At 40.4% G+C, this 20,642-nt stretch overlaps 2 long non-coding RNA genes across 13 annotated transcripts in view; one reads left to right on the top strand and one right to left on the bottom strand.

Moving 5' to 3' along the window:
* The window catches only part of LOC128907446 (uncharacterized), a 140,466-nt gene that overhangs the window by 14,054 nt on the left and 105,770 nt on the right, over nt 1–20,642 (bottom strand). For 4 of the 12 annotated variants that reach the window (XR_008465603.1, XR_008465604.1, XR_008465596.1 and 1 more), the window contains 4 exons: nt 13,825–19,881; nt 12,302–12,429; nt 3,151–3,320; nt 28–169 (listed from right to left, as the gene is read on the bottom strand). This is a non-coding gene — a long non-coding RNA (uncharacterized LOC128907446). Of the gene's footprint in view, nt 1–27; nt 170–349; nt 3,321–12,301; nt 12,430–13,824; nt 19,882–20,642 lie in introns of all 12 variants that reach the window. The other 8 variants (XR_008465607.1, XR_008465605.1, XR_008465597.1 and 5 more) reach the window with 8 other exon arrangements.
* The window catches only part of LOC128907450 (uncharacterized), a 118,498-nt gene that overhangs the window by 82,469 nt on the left and 15,387 nt on the right, over nt 1–20,642 (top strand). The gene's annotated exons all lie outside the window — the stretch shown is intronic.

Below are 20,642 nucleotides of genomic sequence, written 5' to 3'. Positions count from 1 at the left end.
TTTGCCTGAGTGTTGTAGCTCTCATACCTTTGAAGTCAAGAAGTTCCCTGAATTTCTAGGATGCTCAAGCAAAAGCAGCACGCAACAGGTAGCTCGGAAGAAAGCTGCTTCCAAGATGTTTCCAGACAGAAATGCTCGGTCAAGCTGGGTGGGCTGCGAATTCACACGGCTGGAGGGGCAATGAGGAGAAAGACAAGGGAAAGTAGTGTTGGATAATAAAATCAGAATTTTCTTTGCAACCAGACACAATCATCTTGTACAGCACAGAGATTTAACAGGAGGGAATTCCAGCCTCACTGACTTTCGTGAGAGTCAGAGTTTGCACAATATGACTAAAAATTTCATTTACCATTTGCACTGGCTACTCTTTCGTATGTTTTCTGGGCACTGTGGGACAATGACAATATTTTTCTCACTGCTAGAAATAGTTTTCTTGTCCAGAAATGACAGAGGGAAAGAGAAAGGAAAGAACAAAATTTAGGCCCAACTTGATATTTCTAAATTATTAATAAGTGATTAAGTTACATCTAGTCCTTTCCAAAGCTTTCAAGTTTTTTAGGATGGGGAAGGGAAAAATTAAAGAAGAAATACCAAGAACTCTCTAACCAGCAAGGACTAGTTGCACGTGTAACTCATTAACTAAATTAGTCCACACTACACAGTACTAGAGATGCACATTCTTTGAAAAAAACAGGGCTTTTAGGTTATGCATATGAGACAAAAGTAAAATAGAGAACAGGAGATACACGCGTTATTGCCTGTGAGCCCAGAGGCAAGGTCTGATGATGATTTAATATTTTAATGCCAGGGAAAATCATTCTTTTCATTCACGCCCTTATGAATTTTAAAACTAGCAAAAAAACCCCTTCTTCTAGTTTAATTGATTGGAATAAAAATGCAAACATATAATTTTTGTTTTGTTTAATAAAAGCTAGAAAATTTCAAATGACACAAAATTTCTTCAAAAAACGTCCGTCTTAAAAGCCACACACACAAAACCTCATTGTTACCTATGTTGATACTATCTTTGTCCCTATTTACCACCCAGCCCTAGCATTCTTTCTGGGTGGGAACAGCACAAGGCAAACACTCATGGGCAAACTGCAGTCACAAGCAAGCAAGAAAAACAGAGTAAAGAAAAGGAAAAGTGTGTCCTTGCTCTGCCAACTATGCTGCAGGATACTGAGGATATGATAGCTGCGTTGAGTTAGTCCTAGAATTTTAATAGGTCATTATAGAGAAAATCTGACATATATTATTAGAGCCCCCCCAGCTCAGAAATGGTGGAATAAATTAACATGTGGCAATTCTACTGACACCACCAGCACCATTCCCAGGGAGAAACTAGTGTCATCTTTTGTTTTGTCAAGTAGGATTCGCTCCTTCAATTTTGAATTCTCTTTCCAATGTTAACATGTCTAGATGGCAGACCTGTGGCAAACCTGGAGACGACTATGCAAGGGCGGCAGGCTTGTTTGCTACAGGGCTTCTGTACTTACTTTGGGTGCTCAATGTTTTGGCTGCAGCCTAATCCAAGGGGTACAGGCACTAGGGTTAGGATATGCGTTTTGTGGAATATGGCAACCGGGAATGGCCTTGTGGCTGTTTACTCAGAGAAAGCGTGGTGCTGCCACTCTGTGATTCTTTCTATGCATCTTTTTACTTGCTTTTAAAAATAAGGAAAATACCCAATCTCTAAAAATACCGACTACTCACAAAAATATACAGTTCCTTAGGGAAATGAGGTTACAACATAATTGTGTTGTACGAACGTTTGTCTGTCATCTGCTTGCTCTTTCCCCCCAGTTTTTAAACTCAGTTTTACAGAAGGGCAGAGGTCTCAGCGGCTGTCGAGTTCTTACAAGTCCTGTGCAAAAGGGGGACAGCCCACAACCACGTACGCAGCAGCGCTGCCCTGGCCACGCGTATGGCCCTTCCTGCCAGGCGCTGGAGGCACGAAGGACAGGGAGGGCTGGTGCTGCTGGAGAGCTGGAAAACAGACGACGAGGCTGAAGAGACAGAAATCCCTAGGAAATGAGGCCTCTTTAGTTTGGCTGCCCGTGGGTCAACTTGTTAACTGATTTATACCATTTTTTTCCCCTCAGTTCTAGAGTTCTGCTGAAAACTAGGTTTCTGCCAATGATGCTTTCCAGGAAAAGACTGCAGCACTCGCTTCAAAAGTCCTGACAGTATCATTTATATGCTGAACAAGGGGGCAGAGCAAACAAGCTTTTTCTTATGTTTTTCTTTAACCTGGCTGATGTCTTTTCAGTGAACTATGAGCCGAATTCTCCATTTCACTGATTTAACAAGTGTGTAGATACTGGCATCCCCAATCCTACTTTTCCAGGTCAAGATCATGTTTCATTAGAGACCAACGGAGCCTGCAGACCTCTGAGTCTATTTTCTCACAAACGCTGGCCTCACGGATTTCAGTGGGAGAGCAAGTGTGGGTCGGGGGCTTGGTACCTACCTGTGTATAGCACATACTTATATTTAATTCTGAGATGCAGCTACCTGATGGTTATAATCCTGTCCCATAGAAAGCAACATTAAGTACAGGGCCTGCTCCTATAGACCCAGTTCGAATGTGGTTAATGAACTGAATTCATATTCTGTAGGTTTCAGTACTCCTGAGAGTAACAGAAATCTAGTCGCACCAACAAAACATGATTAAAAATGCAGGAAGCCCCATCAGGGAATGATTGCCGCTTTCCTACTTTGTTTTGATTAATATTTAATACAGACAGAAACAAGAATACAGTTGAGGCTGAAAAAAGCATTTGTTCTAATGAAAGTATTTTGCTCATTAACAGTATTATCACCCAGTGAATAGCGAAAGAACTGCGATGAACTCCATTGATTAACACCCCACCCCTCTAACCCCAACTATTTAGGAAACTAAATATATATTTAGGATCCTAGGCAACAACCATCAGTAACCTCAGGTGCCCCAGGACAGAAATGCACATTCATGATTAAATACAGTGATACCATTTTGTGGTTTATCTGGATGAAAATTGTTAAATAAGTTTGTATAGTTGATGTCCAGATCGCTGCAATCTAAATACATACAAGCCTGGATAATCTAGTCCAGGCAGCGGGAAGCACCTTTCCACCTGGGAGCAAATAACCTACGCTATCGCTCACCCAGTGGGTGCCTGGGGTGAGAGGGGTGGTTTGAATACGCCGGGTGCAGTCGGCCGTCGGGAGCATAGCTTCTGCGGAGACAGCTGCCCACCCTTGCAGCCTCCCTTGCACTGGGAGGAGAACTTGCTGGGAGTCCACAGCCCACCTCTGCGCTCTGCCGCTTACGGCATCTAAAAAAGGGAAAAAGGACTTAAGCAAATCCATCAACTATTAGTGCTTCTCACGACACCTTTAGATTTATGCTTTGGCTGTGATGCAGATCATTAATTTAGGGTAATGGTGGCGCAAGCTCAGTAACTGACATCCTGCATCATCTCTCTAAAACTAAAGTTTCAGAAAGATCATCTCAAAACTAAAATTTGAGTTAGCTGTGATAGCAGCAAGGCAATTTCTGCCATTGCTTGCACTCAAGCAACCAGGCAGAGTTACCCTCACTGACGGCAAACCCTGGCTGATTTAGTTTCTGATACAACTAGAAGTTTCTTTGTTTTCTCCGTGTTTCATAAAAGACTGAGATCAAGAAATCATTTCTGTCTTCTAGTAAAGAAAAAACCCATGATGTGCTGCTAGCAGCTCGGGAAATTGTAAACTTTGAGGACCTACTTCTCCTGCCATTTCAGAATTGCTTTAATGGTTTGCCTGCTGTCCTCATTGTAATGGTTTGTATTACCATCCAGGAAAAATATACTGCAGCAGCGTACTTACTCATGATGAAAATTCCACATGCATAACACGCAGGAATATTAGAACCACCCTATACATATACACACCCTATACATATACACACATATAGTCAGAATTACAATTTTTTTTTAAACAAAATCATATATGAAACCCCAGTAATTCTGTTTTGAGCCCCATAAGCGTAGCAATGCCATGAGTCTAGAAGTGTATAATTTTGCATATTTAAATGTATCTGTACAAATATTCATCTGAATAATTTTATCTGCCTCAAGAATATAAAAAAAACCTGCGAACAGAAGTTCTTTGGCCTTTAGGTAGACTTTAACAGTTAAAAAAAGCCCGGAATCCAAAACAACATCATCATCATCAACAACAACATTTCTTCTTTCTGCTGAAGCCATTACCCAACTTCCCAGCACTAATCCTGAACTCCGCGTTTCTTGCGAGCGCCGTGCTGTAAGTACGACAAAGGGCAGACGAGAGCACCAGACAATGTAAACTGAAACGCTAGCCCGAGCGTAACCGGAGAACCGAGTTCTGCCAGCCCTTGGCGAGCCTGAACCCGCGGCAGCTTTTAACCAGGGGGGTGACCAGAGAAAAGCTGTGCTGCGGCTACTGCTCAGGCGGGCAGAGCCCAGGGCACGGCTGGATGGGGGCCAGGACACCCCGCAGCCACGGTGCCTCCCGCAGGCTGGGGAGGGAGGGGGAAATAAGGCTCAATAAGCAGGCTGCGCGATTTCATTTTGAGGAAGCCCCGGCTTCCAGAATTGGCAGGCTCTCCTTGGGGATGGACAGACCCTCTGGACCTACAGAGCACTGTGGGAACGGGTGCTGCGGCTTTTATTCGCATGAAGCGGGCCCATTCCCCCAAGCAGACTCAAACACTTACATGAACTCTGTATAAATAAGGTTATAAAGCTACTAATGTTCTTTAACCATAAAGAGATAATACCAACCATGAAACCTGAGGGGCTTTTTCTTGTCTCCTGCACATATGAAAGATGGCATTAAAAGAGATTAGTTTTAAACCACTTGCAATTTCCTTTATGCAATAAAAGATTTTCTTTGCTTGGAATTTTCCTATTTATGGTGTGTATTTGGACTCAGCATAACATAATACTTCCCTCAGTATCCTTGCTTTTAATGATGCTAGCAGTATTTGAGCCATTCATCAAACGTGACAATTGAAACAGCTAGGAGTTAATGGGAGCATGAGCAGTTCGACAAACACAGTCTATTTGACAAGGCTGAGGTCAGGACTAAAAGAACAGCTCTTGGTTAAATAAACAGAAAAGCAACAAAGTAAAAGCAAAATCTTTGTGGCCATTTATCAACTTTAAAAGCCTTTTTGTTATAAGAAGCATAAAGTGAAGCTGCACACAGAGATGGGAATTAAATGGGGTTGGAAGAATTCAGTTGGCTTCTTTTTTAGGTGAAATTAAAAAGCCCGGTTAAAATTGAAGGGTTACATCCATAGAACTAACACGCAGCTACATAATACCTAAACCTACGCACGAGAGCTATCTGCTTCTGAACTGACTACTTATTTTAATGAACCCAGTCTTTTCCAATATAACAGACTGGTACAGGTGGCATTGAAAGGAGAGCGATATAACAAGAGATGACATTCCTGACGTCTGCAAAGCAGGAGAGCACTGCAACAGGCATGTTCAGGACCACAGCTGAGGCTCCATCCATTGCTGCTTCAATAAAAAATTTACCTGATATTAATCTGTGCAGGGGTCCTTCCAGGGAGTCTTTGCAAAATATCAAGGTTTTGCATTTAGACACTATATTGCCTGTAGGAAATTCCTGGATATCAAATGGCTCCTGGAAGCTAATAATTAGTGCACCCATTAACTTCCTCCCTTTGCTTGGTTCATGGACCTTTGGTTTGTTTTTTTTTTTTTTTAAACTTGGGGGGATTAGTTTGTGCTCATTATTATTATTTTTTTCCTCTGTCCAAGCCCAAGCCCAAGTGTAGGAAAGCTAGAAGCACTGAATCTGTTCTTGTGCTCCCTGAGTAAAGTGGCTTTCAGCGCATGCAGCACACATATATAAATAAATGATAATGTCTCTACCCTTTCTTTTAAGTGCACATAGGCATGCAAAATCAAATCCTGACTACCCCTGGTTCAGTCTTGCATCCTATACACCAAAGACCCTCTCCAGGCACTACAGTGTTGACTTCAATGGGAACAAGATTGCCTTTCCTGTGATTCAGCTTTCCTGCTATTTACAGTTGGGAGTGATAATATTCTCATGACTAGATTCGACAATACAGATTTAGGCACTCAGAAATTCTTGACTATTATAGCTGTGCAGAGTACTTTTTAATCATTTGCCTACCATCACCTTGTGTAATCGTTTATATCACTGTCCAGAAACCACCAGTACCATTAGGGAATTTCCATCAGAAGCAAGTAATCTGGCAAAACTCAGTAAACTTTTGCAATCCTAAAGCTTCAGGAAAGGCCTTTATGGCTTTTGGGCTGGACATGTTGCCAGATGAAAAATCCCTTTTCTTTTGAGACTTTTCCATCCTTTCTATTGCTTTCATGCTTTTACTGCTATTGGCAGTTTAGAGACAATAAAGAAAAAAGGCATGTATTGAGCCACGAAGACAGAAGAATGACTAGGAATGGTTATACATTTACAGATTAATTTTGTGCATCTTACTTGTTTGTCTAATAACTTTTCATTTTTTCTTTCATAAAGCAATTTGTATAACTAACTATTATATTTAACAGCTCCTATTGCTGCTGGAAAATCATGAAAGACTTCTTTGCCTGCGAGTGATTGATTATAGTCTGGACAAATTATATAATTTTCCCTCTTCTCTTCTCATTACGTTTTGAGCAAAACACCCATTACAGGAGCACTGTGCGCCATTTGGAGCTAGGAAATGTATTCCATTTAGCCTGTCAAACACAGTTTAACTGCTGTCTTAACTCTGCCTCTTTTCCAAACCTCCTTTTCAAGGCTGCACTAATATAACCTAATTTTGACAGAGCATTCTGGACTCTGGGCAGCTCTGACTCTTGAGTTCTTTTCCACCTGGAATGGGCTTTTCATCTGCTTAGTCCCAGGGCTTTTTGGTTAGTTTCTTTTAGTTGTTTTGTAATATACAACCTCAGTTGTCTTATAAAATAGTTTATAGCATTCATTTGGACTCCTTTTTGGAACTTTCTATTTGGAAAAAAAATAAAAAATAATCAACCAAACAAAGCTCAATCCCAGTTTTACTTTTCAATAAAAATGTTTTTACCCAAAATACTGGCATCGATGTCTGAAGATTGCACCCTCCTTTCCAATGTCAACAATACAAATGTCTTTTCTAATGGATATAATAGTTACTTTGTGTCATGGTTACGTTGTGTTTGGGGCTTTTTCTGTGTTCAAAAACATAAAAATACATTTTAAATGTTCAGTGTGACAAACATTTAATGCTATGCTTGTATCTAACCTTCAGTTAAGCAGGATCCCGCAACAGAGCACCAGAAGAGTAATGCTAAATTTAAGATGAAACTTCATGATTTCATGCAGAATATATACAAATTACATTACTAACATATTTTTTACTCATGTAGTCACATAATAGCGAGGTCTGGATTCAAAGATTCAGGAGATCCTCTACAGTCTCATATCTCCTGTAAATGTTTTATGGATGGAATTATTTCTCAGTGCTATACAAAGAAAATCTCATTTCACAAAGGCGGGTTTGTTACCTACTTGAATATTGGTTGGCTTTTTTTTTTTTTTAAACTTCTGTGATCAGCAGTGTGCTAAACTGCTTAAGGAAATCAAGCCTATTCATGGTTTTACCCTCTTTTCTTAACCAAATCGAGTTGGTGCTGAGAGATTTTCACTGCAACAATGGTAAAAGTTTTCTCTTTAGTCTAGTCCCGGGGAGGTGGAGGTTAGGATCAAGATTCTACTTTCACTTTGCAATATTATTGCAATCAAACAATAATAACAAAGCCATTATTAACATTATTGTTACTCTTTAGACAAATGTTCATGCATTGAGGGCTACACCAAAATCCTCCCCAGAATTCATCTTCAGACCTTCTCTATAGCTGGTCTTCAAGCAAGACCCCTGAATAAAAAGCAGTATGCATGCGGCACAAGGAATAGAAAGGACAAGAGGACAGAGCAGTTTAGGAGAGTCTTGCTTTGGCTAACCCCAGGGTAGGACTGTCAGGTGCTTTAATCAGTCCCCAGATCAAGAACTAAGAAAAGATACGTACTACAAAATATGAAGCGCATCCATCTGGTTCTCAGGAAGTACTATTCTAATTTCTGTTGTATTTTACTTTAATAATAGTCATTCAGTACACACCAAACACAATTGTTTGCTATCTCTATAATTAAGTTAGTGCATTAATAGGAAATACTGCTTTCGTGCCACATCAGGTTGTGCTGACTAATAAATCTTCTTTTTAAGCGAGGTGTCTGTACCGTATCCTTTTTCACTGAGAGAAACAGTAAATTTACTGGACTGTCACTGATCTCCTAACAACTACACGAATGGCTACATTAGAAGTTTTTACTGTCCATGCTATACGGGGCATAGAGTTGTGTTCAGATCTCTTGTCATTATTGCTTTTATTTATTATTAGTCAAGTACCAGCAATGTGCTAGGTCTTCTAATACCGCTAGCAGTGGCAGCCCTATCCGACATTTATGAAGCCTTTTGAGTTTCAGTTTTACTAAGACTCCTAAATCACACAGAGCAGGTAATGACAGACACAGCACTAGCTAAATACCTTTAAACTTGGGGTGTGGAAGCCAAGTGAGGGTATGAAAAGATACAATTTAATGGGGAAAAAGAGAAAGGAAACCCTTTCTTCCTTTCTTTCTTTCTTTCTTTTCTTTTTTTCCTTTTTTTTTTTCCTTTTGGTTTCTTTGGGTATTATTTCCTGCAGGACAGGCCACAGAGTAGGATTTTACTCAATAGGGACCAGCATAATATCCAACCCTTGTTATTGCCCCTCACTGTCTCTGGGCAGCACGGATGAACTGAGTCTTTAAATGGGATGTGAATAGATGGAACAATATGCCACATATAAATGAGAGGGACCCACATACACACAGTTTCTCTGAAATTGCCACTGAGATTAGATTCTTCCAGGTAGGTAAGGATTGATTACAGATGATTACATGATTACAGATATAGGCAGAAACAAAATTGGGCAGTACTTTGAAGACTGTAAGCAAATTAATGGAAGACTTTTCTGATTAAATTATCTCAGCCCCGTTCACCTAGTTTCTATGCCAAGTTATACTATGAATCTCCCGTTTTTCATCAAGGCATTATTGGGAGGGCTATTATTTGACTTATCTAGGTGTTGACAATATTTCACTATTGTCCACCAGAAAATGAAATTATCTAGATTCAAATCATGGAATGAAATTCAAAGTGCAGGGTCTGTTTTGGCTTGCTTTTTTGCAGAGAGCAGGCAGAGGAAGCTTTTTATCAGGATTGCTACACAGTCACAAGAAATTACTTGCTTTAACCTCAGAATATTTTGTAGCTAAAAATTTTCTTTTCAGACAGACTTCTGTAATTCTATAACTTAATTATAGTTGCCTTTGTAAAATAAGAAATATTTATTAAATGAGTTAGACATTGGCTTAGACTCATTTTACGTAAAAATTTACATAGAAAATAGTGATTTGAGATGGCAATCACTTCTCCCTTCTATATCCATTCTTTTGGGTCAATTAATGCGGTCATCGGAGACTACTTGCCCTTTAAGCCAACTCTGAGAAAGACCAGAACAAAACCAGGCTGCAGTAAAAGACATTCTGCAAGGATGCTGGGTCATGTGTTAGAGCTCCAAAACCTTTCTTAACGTACTGCAGATGTTGTTAAGCTTTGACTCTTTTTAGCTATGTTTTCCTTTACTATTTAGGTGGTCACTGTGTTACAGTGTTGCCAAGAGAGCTTCTGAATCATCTTAAAATGGGAATTAATTATATTAATTCGTACAGAAGTAACTGAAAAGGTCAAAATAGTAATTAATTTCAGGCCTTCTGGCCTGAAACCGGTAGCTAAACCAACAGACAAGGCACAGTTCATCCACCTTAGCAAACAGTTTGTGTTTTTGAGCTGAAATTGTCACTACTGGTTAACCCACTGAGATTTTTTGCTGGAAGAAAAGAACTGCTACCACTGGGGTCTCCAGAGTCAGTCTCAAAACAGATGTTCCAGAGAGCCTGAAAAAATAGTAGCTTCAAGTAAAGGCTCATAAATGCTTCATTTGCCTTCTTCCCAAGCCTTTTCAGTCTGAGAAAACTGTCTGCTTAATATGTCATTTCTACTTATATTAATATTTTTTTAAATTCAGCTCTCAGCCTTCATTACAGTGCTGTACTTAGGAGGAGTAAGGGAGCGAATATTTGTGTGCTTGGAAGGCAGAAAACACTGGGTCAAAGATTTTACCGAACACCGCTCTTGCTCTCAGTGTTAGATGCGTGACTGGATTTTGCCTCTAACTGCAAACACAGCCAAAACGTCTTAAACTTGAGCTAAACAGAACCTTTTACTTATTTGACGTGCCAGGGCACTGCTGATGTTCAAACTCCTATCGCTGTTCTTTTGTGCTGCCAAGCCAGTCCCCAGAGGTTATGGCTACTATTGCCTAAATCAGGCTCATTTGAGAGGAACTAGTTCAAACATAGATAACCTGAGCAAACACTGAAAGGAGCACTAGAAAGCTAACATCCAGAAAAAGAAGCTGCTGGAAGTTTATTGCCTCTAATCCTGTTAATAAGGGAGGCTACTGAGCTCATTCTAATGAATATTTACTTTTTCTTACAAGGGAGAGGAGCAGAGCGGAGGAGAGAGGGACCCTCCAACCCGGAGGAACGTCCCAGCAAACGTGTTCCTCCAAAGCATTTGACTATTAGTATTAATGGGGATATCCTTCAGAGAATGACACAGGCGCAGGACTTGGGGGCTGCTGCATCACAAGCTCTGCCTTCAACTTTACCCAATTAAACCTACAAGCCAGCTCTACCTTTCTGTAAATGGCTGTACAAACTACAAAGTGGGAAGAAATCAAGCCCTGATATTGTAAATAGAAACAAAGTACCCGCCAAGCCAACAACAAATGAGGGTTTAATCTTACATACTGTTTGCCTTTTTCATAACAAATTCAGAATAACTTCTGTATTAATAAAGGAATTAGCTACGCTCAAAATCTGTAGATGTTATTCATATATGGGAGAAAGATTGTGTATACCATACGTACAGGCTATAAATATTTACTGCAAACTATTTGCAGACTTCTGCCATATAAGACTTCTCAATCTTCTACCATATAAGAAAGTTAGGTCAGTGTTAACTCAATGGCTAAAACTGTGTCGGAAGAGAAAATACTAGGTTTTCTAACAGCATTTATCTGCCTTGGCCATGTAACTTCACCGCAGTACTTGAGCTGAAAGAAATACCAATACAAGAGTGTTTTATGTCAAATCTCAAACCACTAATACAAAGGAGTGTAATTTATCAGATCCAAGGGAAAACGCTATCTGACAGTGTCCAAAGTACTACTATTCATTACATATCTAGGGGCTACTGATCAATAGACAGCACTATCCTCTTTCGTTCAATAGGTTCAAGCTTAACTGATTTTCATGGCTTCTTGAATGCTTTTATGACTAACAAGGCATGATCCACATAGTGCTTTGTCACCGATTTGCACATAATCTAATAAAGTGACAGTAATAAATCACAAATATCATTAATAAATCACCAACAAACAAAGCAGCACACTGGAGGCAATGTAGAAAATGCACAGATATTCCTCCACCCACTTTGGTGAGTAAACAGCCCAAACACACAGCATTAGTTAAGAGGTGCAAGTTCAGTTCATAGTAAATATATACATCTGAGCGCTTAGAGATTTTCTGTTGTAGTTGGCAAACACTGCTTCTGTGTTTCTTCAGGGCAGGTTCATAGAGAAAAAGAAAAGGAGAAAAAGAAAAGGAGAAAAAGAAAAGGAGAAAAAGGAAAAAAGAAAAGGAAAAAAGAAAAGGAAAAAAGAAAAGGAAAAAAGAAAAGGAAAAAAGAAAAGGAAAAAAGAAAAGGAAAAAAGAAAAGGAAAAAAGAAAAGGAAAAAAGAAAAGAGCTGAGAGAAAACAGAACTCAAATTGAGCAAACGAATGCTTGGAACACAAGAATATAATCCAGTTTGGTGACGCTTATATGCTGTTAAAATCACATTTTATGCCTATTTACTTTATCATTTTGTACCTCATAAATACCTACAGTAGCTAAAACTGTCAGTGGTGCCACTTCAAAGAGCAGTGCCCCTAGGAACAAGATCTCTGAGGTTTAGTCTAGCCACAGCGTGGTTAAGGTTATCACAATGTCTCTTTAAATCTAGAATCCAGTTGGCATAAATCCATGAAAAGCACACATACCTTCAACTGTGAAATTCAGGATTCATTTACTTACCCTTCAGGTATGGATTTAATGAAAGCTGGGCATTTAATGTGGTAAAAAGCTTCCACAGACTTCATAGAAAAATCCAGCTCCAAGATACATACAGCAGAAGCAAAGCAGTCATTTTGACTCCATCATCACTACAAAAATGCATACGCTTAACAAGTATTTACTTGAGGTGGAATCCTAGAAACACAAATTTGTAGCTGTCACACATTAGCTGGTTGAGGTTTAATGCCAGACCTCTGTAGCACTTTTTTCTATAGTGAATAGAAAGCCAAATTATTTAGTTTTGGACCCTTTTGAATTAAAAGCCAAAAGGTTTAAGTTGTTTCTTTTCCTTTTAGTTCCTAAATTTAACACAGAAGTGGTAAAATTACAAAAGAGGAAGTCAGCTTCCCTGGAATTTTTGCCCTGACCAAAATTTTTTTAAAGACCACAAGAAAGATTTTTCCTACAACATTTTCAATTCAACATTTTAAGGCTTTACTTGTTCTGATACAGCGTTCATCTGAATTCTTGAACATGAATGTGAACCAAATTCCTATTAAAATCTTTAGGTGCTTTCAACCACTTCGCTGGTGATCCTTGAGCAAATACATGTTTGTGTTAGTGGCTGGAGGCAAAATACATAATTAGAGCCAATAATAAAACCATCCTTCCTCTCTGTCAACCTCAGAAACAAAGTTTGATTCAATACTAATAGCCATGGAAAAGAAATAAATTAGGTAGTGGCTAATACCGGAGTGAATAAGGGCTTTCCCTCTGAAGACTAGAGGAGGGCTAGTCCTTGGTTTGTTAAAGCAAAGGGAACAGGTATTATGGATGGTTATTTACAGGCAAAACTCCTGGACTCTGAAGTAAACCATTCCCTTTTCATCTATTCTTGAGAAACACAAGTCATGTAACCATGTCAAGTCCAAGTCCTCGATAAACACTCAGTGTTTTTCCTTTAAGGCGGTGAGGAAAACTGGTGAGGCAGGACCGAGGAGCTGAGGGTGGTAAGGAAGCCAACGAGCTGCGGGTAGTTGAGGAGGAACGAGGTGCGTTCACAGCAAGCACCACTGGCACGTCAGAAAGCCCCGCTCCGTCTCTGCAAAGACACCGGCCTTTCTGTAGCAGCCTGCAAGAGTGGCCAACATCCCCAGCAGCTACCAGACCCAAATATCAAGATTTGGGAGTTTTAAATGGATGTCTGTGGAGCTCTCTTCAGAATACCGAAACACCAAGACAGCAGTGGGAGAGGGACTTACCCCTCCCAGGAAAATGCCATGGGGAACATGTGGAATGTGGTGCCATGGCAGCAGTTTCCACAGCCGTGAATTGGAACTCAGTACCTCTGTGTTTATTTAAGGAAAGCAAAACACTTTTGCCAAATTTAACATGCTTCTACATACTATAAATTTTACCCCCAAAAAATAACTGGACAAAAACTTTTTCTCGAGAGAAAAATTAATTGCTATGAAAAAGAACAAAGAAACCTAATTTTAAAAGAAAAAAGAGACCTTAAGGAAGTTAATGTTAATAAAACAAACCTGAGGCTTAAAGGCATGAAGCGTGACCAACACTCTCTCCTCTTCTTGAGCATGTGACTTCGTTATTTTTGATCCAGAGGTCACTGCTTACTTTAAATGTGACTTCACCTTTTGGGCAGAGATGGCCTTGGTGGCCAGGTGAGATGAGCAACAGATAGATACACATGGAAGTGGGTATTTATAAAACTGCTAAAATGTCCAAAAACTTTTGAAGGTAGAGTTAGGTTGCCTGCTGACATTTGCTCTGCATGTACTTCCTATACAATCATTTGTTTTAAAGTGTTGTCCTTCGTTAGCTGAATTATTCACTTAAGCCACAGAATTACTTCCTTTTCTAATGCTTTTTCTCATATCTATGTAACAGTAAAGAGCCCCCAAACCCTTAGTGCCTGTCTTCTCAGACTCAATAAATCTTCACAAATGTTTTTGCATGCAGTTAAGTTTGCTAATGTTCATCTCCCCCTTTTCCTACCCTCCTACGCTTGTACTTTCCCCTTTAACAAAGGTTTAAAATAGAAGATGCCTTTGCCCTCACCACTCTAAGACTGTCCTTCCCAACATCTTCCAGGCAGGCCCAAAATATAAAAAGAAACTAACTTTTTCCTTCTGTGCAAAAGACAATATAGGACTGAGGTCTAATTTAAGCAATACCATCTCCTTTCCCTGCCTCCGTTTGAATATTGCCCTTTGATTTTTCCTCCCGAGATGCTTACTTGTGACATCCCCCCCAGTGCTCACGCCATCGCGCAGTGAGCCTGAGCTTTGCGGCTGAGAGGGGAAAAGGTTGAGACCCAGAGGACGTGGTGCAGCAACGCAGCAATGCCCTCTTTGATCTCCTGCTCCTGCCCCACCACCCAGTGTGACGCTTGGTTTGCTCCAAGGGTGAAACTCGCCCCACGCGGAGGGGCCCACACAAGGTTTGCTCTGCTGCTTAACCCCACGGTTATGCTGGGGAAGGAGGGAACGGCGGGAGATCGCGGGGAATCAGCAGCACAGCCGAGCCCCCGCCTCCCCTCCCCATGACACTGCAGAGCTCGGTGGCATCTGCTCTGGCGCCAATTAGGTCAGCTTGGAGGGGATGTGAGAGGAGGTTAGGGGAGGGTCTGCTGGACCCACACTCCCGCGGCTGTGTTGGAAATGAATTCCCACATACGGGGTGCAGATGGGCCACAGCCCCTTTTCCAGGCTGCAGCCTGCAAATAAACTTGGCAGCAGCTGGGGAGGGGAACCACCAGAGCCTCACGTGCTTTAATGGGTTCTGTATTTCTGCACATGGGAGTATTCCCTCTCCTCGCTAACCCAGGCAAATCCTTCTGTAAAGTCCCATAAACACAGCCGTGGATACAATTTCGAACGAGAAACTTGCGACCAGGGAAAACAGCGGTCAGGAAAAATACAACATACCTTTTTCTCCAAGAAGGGTGTTTTGGTGTGTTTTCATGGATTAAAAACAGACTTTGCTGGTTTGAGCAAGCAGGCAAACTTCTGACCTTTTTTCACATAATAACCCCCCTCCCCGGTACTGGTCCCTAATCTGTCCTAAAATAGCCGAGCAGAGCATGGAGCCTGTAAGCGAAGCCGGCCTCATCACTGCCAGGTGTGGATGTTTGTCAGCACAGCACAGACACGTCCATCTCCGAGACCTCGTGCCCTGGTCTCCATCCAATAAAGTAGTCAAACGCCTGATTAGCTTTACGTTTTCAGGAACTGGCCCTCAGCAGGACCTGAAATCAAACATTTACATAAATGCTTTTCTGGATCAGCCCTGTAGAGCTCAGTATTTGCCGGGGTTGAGATGCCAGTATGCACCAAAAAAAAAGTTTGTGGCTGAGAGTAAGGATCTTTTAAGGCAAAGCATGATTTTTACAGCTCCATATGGAATTCAAAGTTAGGGGAATGTGCATGATTACTTTTACTTCAGCCAAGTGAAATCAAGTTTAAGAAAACTTCCTGCTTCCAAACTGTGCCCAAATGCAAACTGGGTGCCATTTTTGTTAGAGAAATAAATTTAAGGAGGTAAACATGCTGACTTCTTTTCAGAGGCTTGTGTGCTCCATAATCTTTGAACTTGGAGTTAAATGGGGAATGCAAAAAATGAGGTACCCAGTACCTGATTTATATTTGAGAAATCATTTTAAGACAAACCGGCTGCACTGTATCCAGGGGCTGTAATAATACATGTGAGCAGCAAGATATGCCCATGCACGTGGCTGTAGATATGAACAGATAGGGACAGAAGACAAGTGGTTTGATGCTGCACTGTCAGCCTTTCTACGAGAAACTACTTTTTTCCTCTGAATGCACTCAATTCTCAGTGACAACCAGCACATGGATAGATTTTACATGGTTTGTACATGGTTGCCAAGTAGATCTCGCTTCATTTTTTTATTCCAGTCAGTAGACTAATCTGCAAGCAGCATCCTTCTACTGTTCTAAATTAATGTAATAGCCCTAACTTCAACTTCTTGTTTCTTTTTTCTAGATGTGAATATCATAAAGAGGGTATCGCTAGAAATGTTGAGAGAATAATAAAGACAGAATCCACTTGTTGTTAAGATTTTCTCAGAAAATAAGGAATCACAGTAAATTTGAGATATTTAATCAAGTAACAGCCTAATACTCTCCCTGATGATTATGATGCTGCTGGAAAAATCACATCATTGCCCACATTAATTCCGGTTGTTTTCTCTTTTAGCATTAAAATGAGAAGCCAAAGAAATATTTTATTTTTTATAGCTTCTCTCATGTAAAACAAAACTGATGATCCGACTTTTTGTTTGGTATATTGGAAAAGTTAGAGAAAAGAATAGGAAAGGATGCAACAAAAAACAACTCTTCCTCCCAAATCAAACAAACATAGAAAAAAGCAACAAGAAAAGCAAAACATGTTAAAGTGGTACAGCATCTAGGGCCAGGCAGCTGCCTCTGACCCATAAGACTTTTGTTTTTCTTTCCTAGGTTAGTTTTAAAACCCATTTGGGGTTTGCTATGTACATGGGCCAGTGTCTGTGAGGATGCCAGTGAATTATGAAAAGGACTAAGGAAGAAGCTTATTTGAAGCCGTAACTACTGAGCTCTTTTCTGTTTGCTTTGGCTGTTGGAGTTGTGGTAGGTGTTTCCCATTTTTAGCCTTCACACCTTTATTATGTTTGTGTTGCGTGTTAGAAATATTCCAAATGCTGTGGATGGAGACTTCCTCTTGGCCCAAGGAAGAAAAAGTTTCAGTCTCCTATGGGTTTCCCCTCTACTGATCAGGAGACTTCACCTACCATTATAAGGGCTGAGATTTGTGGTGCTGGTGTTGATGCTGGCACTGGCTGCCGTAGCCTGGAACCAACAACCTGTGAGACCAAGTGTTCTGAGCCTTCTTGAAGAACAAAAAAACAGAATTAGTAAAGGCTTTCAAACTTGATGGATGATAAAAGCTGATCTTCTAATTTAGACCTATAAAAGGTCTTCTTCTGGCCACTGCCACTTAGAAGTCAAAGGTAATTAATGCTCAGCAAAACAGGTCTGTGATTTGCCCTTCCTTAGGCTGCAGGTGTGATCTCCGTGGCTCTATGAAGGAGTCTCTTCTCCACCTATGCCAGGAGACCAGGCACCGGTGAACCCTACCATCTGTCCTCATGACTCCTGGGCAAGAGTCTGATTGTAACACACTTCACTTCAGCGTGAAATTCGCTCACCAGCTCACATTCAATGAAGAGCTTACGATTAATGTTTTAAAATGTTACTCATTAAAACTGCCTACAGAATATACCGCAGTAGTTTCCACACCAATGCTAGACTTCTTACATGAAAATATGAGCTTGAAAATACAGGGAAGAGTCTGGTTTACGGTGGCTGTCTGCATCCAACAGTTTGCTCTCTGGTTCAGATTGATGCACCTCGTCACTACAGAGATGGGTCTCCCCCACAAAGCCAGAATATCAAGTATTAGGATGGTTTATAACCCTCTGCATCCATACAAAGCAGCATAAGGCCTGACAACCCTAGCTGGCCATTTGTTCTGTAAAATATACCATGATAAGTATAAACACTACAAGTGCTGGAAAAGAAGTTTGGAATGGCAGAATGATTTAGGGATCTCAGAGCCCATACTGTGCCTGCTATGCTTGATGGGGACCACCTCAGAAGGGGCTGCCACTGGTTTCCACATTTCACTTTTAGACACACATTACATGTGTTAAACGTTTTCTCTTGGCCCTCATTATGCTCATCCTTGGCTAGAAAGCCAAAGTTTTAAACAAAGATTTAAAAATGGGGGGAAAAAGACAATGCCCCTCTATTCCCATCCTACAGTCCTAACTGGCATGACTGCCCTGTGTTTACTTCCTCTGATATAAGGTAGCAACGTGAATTAATTAAATACCACTGTATCTTGTTTCTTTCCCACATGTCCCTGCTTCCTCTCTTTAAATCTCCTTCCATCTCCTGGTTTATTTGGTTTTTATATCCTTTTATTTTCTCTTTCACTTTGCCTAAGATTATTTTTCCACCTCTTTCTCTTTTTTACTACGTTTTGACGCTTCTTCGTAATATTCTCTTTATTGCTACTTCATTTTACCTGCCCATCAGCTCTTTCACCATTCTCTCTCCTTTCATTTTCCCTTTTTCTCTCTCTCTTCTCTCTGACTTTTCAAATGGCCCTATCTCTTTCCCACTTTGCCTTTTCTTCCTTTCTGTTTCCACTGATGCGTTTTGGAAAACAGTATTTCACTCTCAACTTCTTCCCTTTTTCTTTGTGGCAGACTAGGTTAAACTTCTGCTCTTTTTCTTAAAAAAAAAAAAAAAAAGAAAAAAAAAGAAGCTAGTCAAAAGTTAGTGGAAAGAAGAAAATGTGGAGATCATCCACATCAATGAAAAAATACTAGGTTACCTCACTGCTCACGTAGATATTGCCCAACACAGATTTTTGCAAAAGCCATCTAACATAACAATTCTTGTGTTTACTTTCACCTTTTATTTTTGATCCAGTCAGCATCTATTTCTTAAAGGATCCTAAACCCACTTCATAATTCATACAGATATAACAATGGTGTTTTCTCTGGCATGTTTTCTGCCATTTTAATCATAAATGAAGACTGAATTTGGAAGTACCATTTGTGGAATACAGTTATCTAGAGTGGAAGCTTGTTTAGAACAGTGATAACTCTTAGGTATACTTTATAGGAATTATGAACTAACTTAGTTATGATTTATAGTTATTTTCATTCCTAAATAGAACAGAAAATTGTTTCTGTGACTGCTATAAACTCCAGAATATAAGATGCATAGAATCACTAATGCATCTTTGATAGTTCTTTCTCCCTCTTTCACAATGCCAAGCTATTTTGGCTCTCTGTCATTCTCTTCAATAACATTTCACAGATAACTGTGTCTTGAGCAGGGATGGGTAATCATCAAGTGTTTTAACTTAGGGTATCATCAGCACTGCAGAAGTGACCAGCCATTTCCTTGCAATCTGTTTTCTTGAAAGACTTCAAGTTCCCCCCAGGCGTCAGAGAAGATAATGCAAGAAGCTGCAGTTCCTGCAGAATCTTGCCCCTCTGTGTCACTCCTGAGCCTGTCTCCGTGTAGTACCTGTCCTTTCATTCCAGGGTGATACTTCCTTACAGCATTTCATCTGGGTTTCACAGGGGGAACATGCTAAAAGTAACCATGGAAATTCAATAGCTTTAAAATGCTACTCAAAGCAGAGACCACCAAGGGCAGTTTTGCCTGGTTTCGTAGAGCTGGCTTGTAAAATCACAGCCTTTTCCCAAACCAACTGTTAAACCCACAGACAGCAAATTCTGCTCTGCACTACATTGCCTTCCTTAGCGGGTGCTGCACTGTGTGCGCTTGGCATTAAAAATGCCACCGCCACCTCCTCCACTTATTTAAAGGCCTAAACCCCACATGAACATGCACATGGGGGAAAGAAGACGGACTAACCTGCTGGGTCCCTGTTCCGACCTGGATCCATGTCTTCTGGCCCCAGACTTGGGAACAGTCGATATGTCTTGGGCTGCAGCACTCCCAACCAAACCAAGGTGTTTCAAAGCTGCAGAGAGACTGGAGAAAATAAATTTTTGAACTTGCATGTTCACTTGTTGGTCACAAGCGATAACAAAACATCTTCAGGGTTTATTCATCTCCCACTGAACTCCCGGCTTTGACGTTAACTTGACTGGGATTGGAGTTTAACATTAGTTTACAAATACGCAATAATTCAATCATCTCCTCTTTCCCATCTTCACAACAACATGCATCTAATTGAAGTATGTGATAGACTGCAATTAAAACTGCAGTTATAGGCACAAATTCTTAGGCACTTGACTTTGGGAAATAGAAAATTTTCACTGATATAATTTCTGAAGTATAGGACAGAATAAAACGACTATCGGTTCTTCCGTGTGCTCTTGTTTAGGCAGGTTAGGAATGTCATATCATTGTGAAGTTTTCCACAGGAACTCGTAGCACTAGATTTGAGAGCAGACTTGCTTTTCTAGCTGATAGACATTTGTCTTTTAATTTTTATCCTCTGATGTGTGTTACCAACTGACACATGAAATAGAAATATTTCCAATTAATTTTCTTTTAATCTACTTATCTCCTAGAAATATGTTCAGATCAAATATGGTGTTGAGGCACAGCAACATAATAAAGCATTGCCAAGCATAACAGTCTGTCTTTCAAGGTACATTTTTCTTTAGCGATTTTTCTGCAGCCAAGAATAAAATTAAAAGAACGGGAGGAAGAGCAAGAAGGGGAATTAGTACATTTGACTCAAATATAAACAACCCACAAAATATGTTACTAATCAGGCAGATTCC

This window comes from Rissa tridactyla, chromosome 3 (genome assembly GCF_028500815.1).
Source record: "Rissa tridactyla isolate bRisTri1 chromosome 3, bRisTri1.patW.cur.20221130, whole genome shotgun sequence".
Lineage (NCBI taxonomy): Eukaryota > Metazoa > Chordata > Aves > Charadriiformes > Laridae > Rissa > Rissa tridactyla.
The sequence above is the reverse complement of the archived record's forward strand: the minus strand, read 5'-3'. Positions and strand labels throughout refer to the sequence as shown.